Source organism: Dasypus novemcinctus, chromosome 8 (genome assembly GCF_030445035.2).
Source record: "Dasypus novemcinctus isolate mDasNov1 chromosome 8, mDasNov1.1.hap2, whole genome shotgun sequence".
NCBI lineage: Eukaryota > Metazoa > Chordata > Mammalia > Cingulata > Dasypodidae > Dasypus > Dasypus novemcinctus.
The window spans coordinates 48,027,700-48,039,874 of record NC_080680.1 but is presented as its reverse complement, the minus strand read 5'-3'; the positions used below and the strand labels follow the sequence as shown (position 1 = coordinate 48,039,874).

At 36.7% G+C, this 12,175-nt stretch overlaps 2 long non-coding RNA genes across 4 annotated transcripts; one reads left to right on the top strand and one right to left on the bottom strand.

Annotated features, from left to right (window-relative positions):
- The first annotated feature begins 517 nt into the window (after window positions 1-517).
- LOC139439498 (uncharacterized) lies at window positions 518-11,424 on the top strand. The gene is made up of 2 exons (XR_011649400.1): window positions 518-1,325; window positions 11,255-11,424. It is a non-coding gene; the product is annotated as an uncharacterized lncRNA (long non-coding RNA).
- LOC139439497 (uncharacterized) lies at window positions 4,696-11,078 on the bottom strand. Of its 3 annotated transcripts, XR_011649399.1 has the most exons (3): window positions 10,522-11,078; window positions 7,572-9,185; window positions 4,696-7,031 (listed from the first exon to the last, which is right to left on the bottom strand). It is a non-coding gene; the product is annotated as an uncharacterized lncRNA (long non-coding RNA). The 3 variants fall into 3 exon arrangements; XR_011649397.1 differs by lacking the exon at window positions 10,522-11,078 and having other exon boundaries at window positions 7,572-10,515; XR_011649398.1 differs by lacking the exon at window positions 10,522-11,078 and having other exon boundaries at window positions 9,101-10,515.
- Window positions 11,425-12,175: the final 751 nt, after the last annotated feature.

The window sequence follows — 12,175 nt, the reverse complement described above, 5'->3', positions numbered from 1 at the left end:
GAGAGGGTGACCTAAGCTATTGTTGTATCAGTCCGGGCGGCCATGTTACTGGCATTGCTGAAAGGTAGATTCTATGCATGCTGCCTTAATCGCCCACAACACTTTTACATACAGTTGGCGTCACAATAAAAACAGCAGATTTACTTGAGCTTTTTGCCTTAATTCAGAAACGTTGTTACTGGTTTCAGCCTCAGGGGCATAATGTTTTAAACAATGGAAATGTATAATGAAAGCTTTACGAAGAGTATATCAAAGAGGGAAATCCATTCCTTTATCTGTGTGGGCTTTGTGCCAGCAAACTGCTGCCGCCTTAGATCCTTTACTGTCTGAAGAAGGAGGGAAAGATGAAATTACTATATTTTCTAAGCCCATAAGTAAATTTGAAATGAAAGAAAGTAAATTGGAACAAGAACAGGAGGTTGAGGCAAATGGGGAACCATAATGGTTTTTTTTACCCTCATCCTGATATTAACCCTTTCATCAATAAAAGCTCAGTGAAGTGTCCTAATAAAATATCTTCTGTGTATCCAGTACAACCCTCTGCACCTACTGAATTGCCTTCTGTTACTAAGCCTAAATTAGAAATGTTTTCAGATGTTGCCGATGCTTTGCCTTATGTTAAACAATTATTATCTGCTTTCCCTGTAACATTACATGCGATACCACCAGATACAAAGAATTTGCAAGGGGGTGTCAAGCTTCATCCTGAGCCAAAAACTTTTAAACTATTGAAAGATTTAAAACGGGCAAAGATACTAAATAATGTCCTTGTTAGTGAAATCAAGCTTGTAAGAAAACTCTCTGTTGAAGTGTTAACTAAGATAAGGAAACTATTCTGGCAGCAACTCTGCAACCTCCCTGCTGTCTCCATGACAATGTAGCTGTGGGCTAGTGGGGGTTACTAGAGTTAAGCCACTGAAAAGAGAGAAAAACATGGCAACATTGGTGTTCTGTTTTATTTCCATGCTAATTCTAATTGGGCTTATTTAACCAAGATAATAAAATTAGTACAAAATTTTTATCAAGGTTTAAAAAGGAATTTTCAGTTTTAAATCAATAGTTTACTCCTGAACTACAAGTCTCAGTATAGTCTTACAGAGTAATAATCCAAAAATGTGTGTTAACGGTCTGTCTAAACTGCTAAATTAGTGTTTTAACTACATTTATGCTGCTCAAGTTATCTTAACTGATTGCTGATAACTAATAAAAATGTTTCCAAGCACAAGCTTGCATGTTACAGGCAACATGGATTCCAGAAGAAATCTTAAGAAGTGATATTTAAAATGTGATATAATGGAGAGCTTAAAAGCAGCTATACCAAGAAAGTAAGAATTATGAATTAATTGTAAACTGTGTTACTGTGTTGTGATTGTTCTGTGTTTGTTCATTCAATGTCAGTGTATATTTTGATACCTCCAGATGGTAATATAAATTAATAAAAATTTATAAAAGAGCTCTATTCAAATGGCCAAAAACTAAATAAGCACTTATATTAATACATAAGTTTAAATGTTAATAAGATCTCTACAATGATAAAAATTGTGAGTCTTGATTAACAAAATTACTATAAGTCTTTTTATAAAAGGTTGTTCTTGCCTAAATTGAAATGAATAGCTTATTTTTCTTCACAGGATAATATGAAGGATGTAAAACTTAAATGAATATTAAAAAGGTTAAAAGTTTGTGAGAATGCTAACTGAAATTTAATAAGTTTTTGCAAAAAAGTGTGTTTTGCCCTAAAGTAGGATGGCTAATTTTCATAAACTCTTGGAACTTAAATGCACGTGACAAATTATAGAAAGTATTGTGGTAACTTTAAGTTAAAAAAAAAAAAAAATTGTTCTGTAAAAGTAAAATTTTCTTAAAATAATATAATTATAGTCTACATGGTTATAAATAATTATAAAAAGTCTTATGAAGCATTGTTTAAATTAAAGTGTTTAAGTGGCTAATTCCAAAAGGTCATTATTAAACCTGAATTAATAATAATAATAATAAAAGGTAATTTTATAACAGAAAAGCTTGGCTGCAGCCAGCCTCCTTTGACAACTTGCTACTAGGAAACTGTTTCTGATATTGCATGCTACTAAGTATTTAAAGTAAAGAAAAGTTTATTATTTTAACAAGCTTGTTAAGTGTTGACGGTATTATGTTATAAGAAGTTTGCTTGATAACTTCATATGTGGGATATATGAAATATGTTTTTATTATTAAGGAAACGGGAAATGATTTTGTCCTAAGATAAAATGATTGGTTATTAAGAAAGAGTAAAATATGGAACAAAACCTGAGTGAATACTGAAAGTGCAGAAGGTTCGTAGAAAAGAAATTTTTATAATTAAAGTTAAATAAAATTTGATGGATCTATAATATTTTAAAAGCTTTAATATCAAGTAGTATACTAATGCAAAGTTAAAATTTTGTTCTTTCTCAAAGCCTCTCAAATCATTAATTGTCGCAGTATGGGCTCGCCCAGAGGGCCGCTGCAGGGGCGGTGTGGGCTCGGGCGGAGGGCTGCAACACACGGAGGGGCCTTCCAAGAAGGTGCTCCGGGGCCGGCAAGGTGCGGAGGACGCGCGGTAGGAAGAAGACTACCGAGGAGACCAGGATCTGTGCGCAAGTCTGATTTATTCAGGAAGTACAGCGGTTAATATAGGGCGAAGATGGGGGAGGGGCAGGGGGCGTGGCCAGGGGGCGGCAGACGGCTGATAGGTTCGTGCAGGGGTGCATCACTGGTTGCGGGCAGAAGATGGGGTAGCCAGGGTTCTCAGCGGCAGCGAGGCGGGGCTGTCATGGCGCGGCAGTGGCCCTCGGGGGAGAGGCGGGGTTAGGCCACCGAGGGGGAAGCGGTGCAGCTGGGCAGAGGGGCGGGCAGTACACCCGAACCCCAAGCGGAGGGCCTTAACGCCCGTTCCCGCCACCCGGGTCCGACTTGCACTGGCGGCTGGAGACGAGCCAACCCTTGCTGTCGCCGCGCTCCCACACGGTGCCACCCTACAATTAATCTGTTTTGGTAAAAGTTTTTATCCTCAATAATCATTATACAAAGAAAGTCTGTTTTATCAAAATAGCTTCTTGTGCTTTAACCTCATCATTTCCTCGGTGCTCCAAGAAGGAAAAGTTTTATCTCTTTTAAAGGAACGTAATGTTCAAAACTGCTTTCTCAAAATCAAATCCTGAAAAGTAGCCTTTTATTCCAAACTAATTATAAAAGATTTGTTCTTTTATCTTGAAAGAAAAATTATAAGTTGAATAAAAGATGTTTTAAAGTGTTATAAAATTAACAAGTTTTTTCTTTTCTTTAACCCTCTGTTAATTAAAGTTGTATGAGTAAAAGGTTTCTATAAATGCTTAAAAGTGTATAAAGTTACCAATATTTCAGCATAATATTAAAAAGAAAAGTACAATGTGGTTAATTATGGTTTTAATTATTATAAAAGAGTGTGTGTCACAGAAACAACCTCTTATCATAGATTAAAGTACCAACACTGTAGTATGCAGCAATCCCAAACACTGCTAGTTTGTTGCAAAAAGTTAAAGTCCAGCTGTGTTGTTGTCAGTTTGTTTTAAAACTTGCTAAGACTTTCTTTAGTGTCTTCTTAGACAAATCAAGCCAGCTGCATTACTCTATCTGTAAAAAACCCAACAATAAACTTTTGCAGTGCTTTTCAGGGCTATGTGCATAGCCCAACTATCTTGTACAGTATTTACAGATAGTAATAGTAATAAAAAAGCAGCATAGTTACTTCTCAAAAAGAACAGGCTTGGCCAACTCCATTCACGTCTGCTCAGCGTACTGAACTTGCTGCCATCATTAAGGTGTTAACAATATTTAAGGAACCTGTGAATATTGTCTCTGATTCTGAATATGTATGCCCTACTGTTAAGCATATTGAAACGGCTCATATCTTTGTTACTGATGAATTATCTCAACTTTTTGCTGATTTGCAACATCTCATTAGATTAAGACAGCATCCTATTTACATTACACATATACGTTCTCATACATCTTTGCCTGGTCCTATGACAGCAAGTAATGCTCGAGCTGATTTATTAGTGGGTGTTTACAAAGTGCTCGTGATTACCATGCTTTAACTCACATTAATGCTAAAGGCCTGCTAAATAAATATCAAAAGCTTACTAGATTACAAGTGCAGGAAATTATTCATACTTGTCCTACCTGTGGACCACTAACAGCAGTGCCTTTTCAGGCTGTAACTAATCCCAGAGGCCTGACTCCTAATCAGTTATGGCAGATGGATGTTACTCACATTCCATCCTTTGGTAAACTACAATATGTTCATGTTTGTATTGACACTTATTCTCATTTCATGTGGGCTACTGCTCAAAGTGGGGAACAGTTTCATCATGTTCACTCACATCTCTGGTCTGCTTTTGCTGTAATGGGATGCCCTCTAAATTAAAACTGATAATGGACCCTCTTACATTAGTAAATCCTTTGCTTCCTTTTGTGGGAAATATGCTATTGAACATGTTACCGGCATTCCCCATAATCCTACAGGTCAAGCTATTGTTGAAAGATGCCATCATACTCTCAAGACTATGCTTTTAAAACAAAAAGGGGGAGATGATGGTATGATATCACCTAAAGATCAATTGGCTAAAGCTTTATTTACTGTCTGAGTCTCGTTCGGTGACCCGAGGTATCGGGAATGAAAGACAAAGAAAGATTGGGTTCAGGGGATCTGAGAGCATTGATTTCTCAAGCTCATCAGACAACTTTATTGAGTCGAGGGGCTAGTATATATACCCCTAACATACGTGACATTCAGCACAAAATCAAGTTACCTATTACCCTTACCTCATACTATATTAACTAGTGATTGATGAAAACCCAACAAACTTTACTGGAACTATTATTATAAGAATCAGTAACTATACTCATAAATCCTGTTGTCCAGGTTGTTCTGTTCTAGGTATTGTTCTGCCTGCAGGTGTGCTGACCCAGCCAAGATTGTGCTTCGCACCGATAATCATAAGGGACAGCTTGACTCAGTGGTCAAGGAAGTAACTTGCTTCCATGGAAACAACATGCCTTTGTTTCCCACATTTCCCCCTTTTTGTTTTAGTCAGGGTGACTGTGTCTGTCTTAGGTCGAGGCTACGCACAATCAGCCTTACCCATCCTGGGGAAGTGTGGCAGCGAAAGGCCACGTCCCTGTCTTAGGTTGACTGAAAGGCTAGCCAAGTTGCCCATCACTGACTACCAGCCAAGCGCACTGACTTCGGGGTACTATTGTAGAGTTTTAGCAAGTACTATGTTGTTTGCTTGTCCCATTGTGTCCACACGGTGCAATCTCTGGCAAACACCTTTTCCCAGGCAAGCGACAACCATGAGCACCAGGATTAATACACATATCCCTATTCCTAAGGCAGATAAGAAATGTTGAGATTTCCACCAATCAACAGGATTAAACTTATTCAAATGTGAAATCAAATCATTAAAGATATCCTTATCACTATCTACGTATATCTGATTATGAGACATTTCTAAAATCTTTTTCTGCAATTCCTCAATTTCTAATGACATATTTCCTTTATGTCCTAACAAATGATTTCTGATCTTATTCCATTGAAACATAGACATGTTATAATCCAAAGGAGTAATACAAAAATTACTTTCATTCCAATCACATTTCAATCCTCTTAACAAATTCAAATTATAAACTTGATCTCCTAAGTGTAAAACAGCAGATTCCAAATCACTAACTCTGTTATTAAGTCCTTCATCAATGTGCTCTTGACTATGCCATAAGTCACTTGCATTCTTGTGCCAATCATGCACGTATTGCTGGGTCTGCACCGTCTCATGCAATGCAACAGCAGCAGTGGCAGCGGCAGTGATGACACCAATAAGGCCAAGAATGCCAGCTATGAGAAGTCCCAAAAATCTCTTAGATCGTTTCAACAGTCCTTGAGCCAGGTGGAAAAGAAGATGACTTTCAGGTGATGACTGCCACATCCGATTCCATTTTCACCGGGATCCACACTCCTCGTCTTCGGTGAGCCATGGTGATAATATCTCCATTCTGTAAGATATTCTCAGACAAGCAAGTATACAAAGCGCCATCCTTATAAAACAAAGCATTTTCAGTAATGGTAGCCTTCCCTACCACAAACACATGTGGATCTCTGACACATGATTGAAAATGATGAATTTGATCTAATTGTAAATATTGTCCATCCATACTTTTATTACCTTTCCATTCAGAAGTAGACACCACTCCTAAGAAGACTTTCCATATTTGTTTTTGATCATGGATTCCGTGCTATTGCACCATGGAAAAGGAACCCATTTCCCTATATTTTTCCAATCACTATTATTTTTGATAAAAATTACTTTTTCATCCAAATCAAGGGAATCATGAAAGGGATACTGCATATTACTAATTTGTTGCCCCAAGTTATTTATACCATACCAAATAAATCTGTCCTTATATTTGTTGGGATTCCCCATAGGGGCACCTTCCCAAACTATTCCATAGGAATCATTAAAAAACGACAGATCCTCTTCCCATATGGCATTCATACCATCTTTGCATATCATCAGCATTCCTCTTAGGACAACTATAACTTGGATACTTATATTCTTGGTATTGATAAGATGGGAATAAAGTTACCAAAGATTTAGTATTATTATGGCTAAAATTAATCATAGTTCTATTTTTCACAGCCATACATGGTGGGCGATTGCCAATGCAAAGAGGTCGGAAATCAAATGGAAGAATGAGATTATAAATCTTTTGTCCTTCTTCTCGTGGCTTAAGTGGTAACCTATCATCCACGGGTCCAGAAATATAATAGTTTTATTCAAATAGACAGGAAAAGAAGGATCTTTCCAAGTTAACACTCGAAGTAATGGGGGATTAGGGATATATGCCCAATATGTGTAATTACCATTACCATTGCCGGTTTCACTCACTGTCAGTAGGATCCACATGTGTAGAAGACTCCACTTCTTCAGTCCTAGGTTTAATCCTTTTTGCTGGAAGCCAGATTTCTTCTCCATTTTCTGAAATGATAAGAGCATAACCTCGCCCCCATACTTTAACCCTGCCTTTCTTCCATTCATTACTTAAAACATCTTTCCAAAATACTGGTTGATTCTCAGAGTCTGCAGTTTCTGTGGATTTTTGAGAATGTCTAAAATGACATTCAGCCGGTGTTATAGATTCATAAATGTTAAGAAAATTTAAGGTAAATAAAGCTTTAGCCAATTGATCTTTAGGTGATATCATACCATCATCTCCCCCTTTTTGTTTTAAAAGCATAGTCTTGAGAGTATGATGGCATCTTTCAACAATAGCTTGACCTGTAGGATTATGGGGAATGCCGGTAACATGTTCAATAGCATATTTCCCACAAAAGGAAGCAAAGGATTTACTAATGTAAGAGGGTCCATTATCAGTTTTAATTTTTAGAGGGCATCCCATCACAGCAAAAGCAGACCAGAGATGTGAGCGAACATGATGAAACCGTTCCCCACTTTGAGCAGTAGCCCACATGAAATGAGAATAAGTGTCAATACAAACATGAACATGTTGTAGTTTACCAAAGGATGGAATGTGAGTAACATCCATCTGCCATAACTGATTAGGAGTCAGGCCTCTGGGATTAGTTACAGCCTGAAAAGGCACTGCTGTTAGTGGTCCACAGGTTGGATAAGTACAAATAATTTCCTGCGCTTGTAGTCTAGTAAGCTTTTGATATTTATTTAGCAGGCCTTTAGCATTAATGTGAGTTAAAGCATGGTAATCACGAGCACTTTGTAAACACCCCACTAATAAATCAGCTCGAGCATTAATTGCTGTCATAGGACTAGGCAAAGAGGTATGAGAACGTATATGTGTAATGTAAATAGGATGCTGTCTTAATCTAATGAGATGTTGCAAATCAGCAAAAAGTTGAGATAATTTATCAGTAACAAAGATATGAGCCGTTTCAATATGCTTAATAGTAAGACATACATATTCAGAATCAGAGACAATATTCAAAGGTTCCTTAAATATTGGTAACACCTTAATGATGGCAGCAAGTTCAGTATGCTGAGCAGACGTGAATGGAGTCTGCCAAGCCTGTTCTTTTCAAGAAGTAACGTATGCTGCTTTTGTATTACTATTACTATAGTAAATACTGTACAAGATAGTTGAGCTATGCACATAGCCCTGAAAAGCACCGCAGAAGTTTATTGTTGCGTTTTTTACAGATAGAGGAATGCAGCTGGCTTGATCTGTCTAAGAAGACACTAAAGAAAATCTTAGCAAGTTTTAAATCAAAGTGATAGCAACACAGCTGGCCATTAACTTTTTGCAACTAGCAGTGTTTGGGATTGCTGCATACTACAGTGTTGGTACTTTAATCTATGATAAGAGGTTGTTTCTGTGACACACACTCTTTTATAATAATTAAAACCATAATTAACCACATTGTACTTTTCTTTTTAATATTATGCTGAAATATTGGTAACTTTATATACTTTTAAGCATTTATAGAAACCTTTTACTCATACAACTTTAATTAACAGAGGGATTAAGGAAAGAAAAAACTTGTTAATTTTATAACACTTTAAAACACCTTTTATTCAACTTATAAATTTTTTTTTATATAACTTGCCACATACATTTAAGTTCCAAGAGTTTATGAAAATTAGCCATCCTACTTTAGAGCAAAACACATTTTTTTGCAAAAACTTATTAAATTTCAATTAGCATTCTCACAAACTTTTAACCTTTTTAATATTCATTTAAGTTTTACATCCTTCATATTATCCTGTGAAGAAAAATAAGCTATTCATTTCAATTTAGGCAAGAACAACCTTTTATAAAGACTTATAGTAATTTTGTTAATCAAGACTCACAATTTTTATCATTGCAGAGATCTTATTAACATTTAAACTTATGTATTAATATAAGCGCTTATTTAATTTTTGGCCATTTGAATAGAGCTCTTTTATAAATTTTTATTAATTTATATTACCATCCGGAGGTATCAAAATACACACTGACATTGAACGAACAAACACAGAACAATCACAACACAGTAACAGAAACATACAGTTTACAGTTAACTCAAAATTCTTACTTTCTTGGTATAGCTGCTTTTAAGCTCTCCATTATATCACATTTTAAATATCACTTCTTCAGATTTCTTCTGGAATCCATGTTACCTGTAACATGCAAGCTTGTGCTTGGAAATATTTTTATTAGTTATCAGCAATCAGTTAAGATAACTTGAGCAGCATAAATGTAGTTAAAACACTAATTTAGCAGTTTAGACAGACAGTTAACACACATTTTTGGATTATTACTCTGTAAGACTATACTGAGACTTGAAGTTCAGGAGTAAACTATTGATTTAAAACTGAAAATTCCTTTTTAAACCTTGATAAAAATTTTGTACTAATTTTATTATCTTGGTTAAATAAGCCCAATTAGAATTAGCATGGAAATAAAAACAGAACACCAATGTTGCCATGTTTTTCTCTTTTTTCAGTGGCTTAACTCTATTAACCCCACTAGCCCACAGCTACATTGTCATGTAGACAGCAGGGGGGTTGCAGAGTTGCTGCCAGAATAGTTTCCTTATCTTAGTTAACACTTTAGCAGAGAGTTTTCTTACAAGCCTGATTTCACTAACAAGGACATTATTCAGTATCTTTGCCCATTTTAAATCTTTCAATAGTTTAAAAGTTTTTGGCTCAGGATGAAGCTTGACACCCCCTTGTGAGTGTCCAGCATCAGGAGGAATTTGTTGAATAGTTACAGGAAAAGCTGCTACAGCTTGCATAGCCAGAGGTTCACCTTGACTAGATCCCGATAAAAGACATCTCATTAATGGAGTAACAGGCACAGGATTTGGCTTAAAGCTGCTACGAACATAAGGCAGGTCTGTAGAGAAAAGTCCACTAGGTACTTTTCCAGGTTCCGGAGGTGCAGAAGGAACCTCATGAGTCAAATTAGGATATATGTTTACCTTAGAAATATTTAGCTCCGACATGGATTTAGTTAAGAACGGATTTGTGTTTTCAACTTCAAATAACTCCTCTTCTTCCTGATCCTCCTCCAAATTCCTATCTTTACCTGTATCATTCATAGCCGTTTCCTCCCTTGAGAAAAGAACAATCTCTTCCTCTTCGTCAGACTGCACAGGATCTAATGCAGCAGCAATATGCTGTCCCAAGGCCCAAATTGATACAGGTATATTCTCTCCTTTCTGATATGCTCTCCTCAATTCTTTCATTACTTGCCTCCACTGCTTAACATTCATCAAATTCTTTCCTAGCAGTTGAAACCAATAACAATGCTTTTGAACCAAAGCAAACAATTCTAACAAATCTGCAGTCTTAACTGTGACGCCTACACTGTGCAACAGTGTTTTCAAAACCTGTGAATATTCTTCCAAGCGTCCTGGTTGATTACCCATACCCTAATGCTAACGGAAAGCAAAACTTAATAATATGAAGCAGCAATCTACCTGGGTTAATTAATTTCGATGCTCCTTACCTTAAAAAAGGCTTTTCAGCTTTCCGCGTTCCCGATCCAGAGGTGGAAGATCCTACGCTGCCGTACTTTGATGAATCCTCTGCCTCGGGCCCCACGTCTGGGCGCCACCTGTCGGAGTCTCGTTCAGTGACCCGAGGTATCGGGAATGAAAGACAAAGAAAGATTGGGTTCAGGGGATCTGAGAGCATTGATTTCTCAAGCTCATCAGACAACTTTATTGAGTTGAGGGGCTAGTATATATACCCCTAACATACGTGACATTCAGCACAAAATCAAGTTACCTATTACCCTTACCTCATACTATATTAACTAGTGATTGATGAAAACCCAACAAACTTTACTGGAACTATTATTATAAGAATCAGTAACTATACTCATAAATCCTGTTATCCAGGTTGTTCTGTTCTAGGTATTGTTCTGCCTGCAGGTGTGCTGACCCAGCCAAGATTGTGCTTCGCACCGATAATCATAAGGGACAGCTTGACTCAGTGGTCAAGGAAGTAACTTGCTTCCATGGAAACAACATGCCTTTGTTTCCCACAATTTACCTTAAATTTTCTTAACGTTTATGATTCTATGACACCGGCTGAATGTCATTTTGGATATTCTCAAACATCCACAGAAATTGCAGAATCTGAGAATCAACCAGTATTTTGGAAAGATGTTTTAAGTAATGAATGGAAAAAAGGCAGGGTTAAAGTATGGGGGCGAGGTTATGCTCTTATCATTTCAGAAAATGGAGAAGAAATCTGGCTTCCAGCAAAAAGGATTAAACCTAGGACTGAAGAAGGGAGTCTTCTACACATATGGATCCTACTGATAGTGAGTGAAACCGGCAATGGTAATTACACATATTGGGCTTATATCCCTAATCCCCCATTACTTCGAGTGTTAACCTGGAAAGACCCTTCTTTTCCTGTTTATTTGAATAAAACTCATATATTTCCTGGACCTGTGGATGATAGACTACCACTTAAGTCACAAGAAGAAGGACAAAGGATTTATAATCTTCTTCCATTTGATTTCCGACCTCTTTGCATTGGCAATTGTCCACCATGTATGGCTGTGAAAAATAGAACTATGATTAATTTTAGCCATAATAATACTAAATCTTTGGTAACTTTATTCCCATCCTATCAATACCAAGAATATAAGTATCCAAGTTATAGTTGTCCTAAGAGGAATGCTGGTGATATGCAAAGATGGTGTGAATGCTAGATGGGAAGAGGATCTGTTGTTTTTAATGATTCCTATGGAATAGTTTGGGAAAGTGCCCCTATGGGGAATCCCAACAAATATAAGGGCAGATTTATTTGGTATGGTTTAAATAGCAAAGGACAACAAGTTAGTAATGTACAATATCCTTTCCATGAATCTTTGTTTCTTGATGAAAAAATAATTTTTACTAAAAATAATAGTGATTGGAAAAATATAGGGAAATGGGTTCTTTTTCCATGGTGCTATAGCACTGAAGTCCATGATCAAAAACAAATATGGAAAGTCTTCTTAGGAGTAGCATCTACTTCTGAATGGAAAGGTAATAAAAGTATGGATGGACAATATTTACATTTGGATCAAATTCATCATTTTCAGTCATGTGTCAGAGATCCATACGTGTTTGTGGTAGGGAAGGCTACCATAACTGAAAATGCTT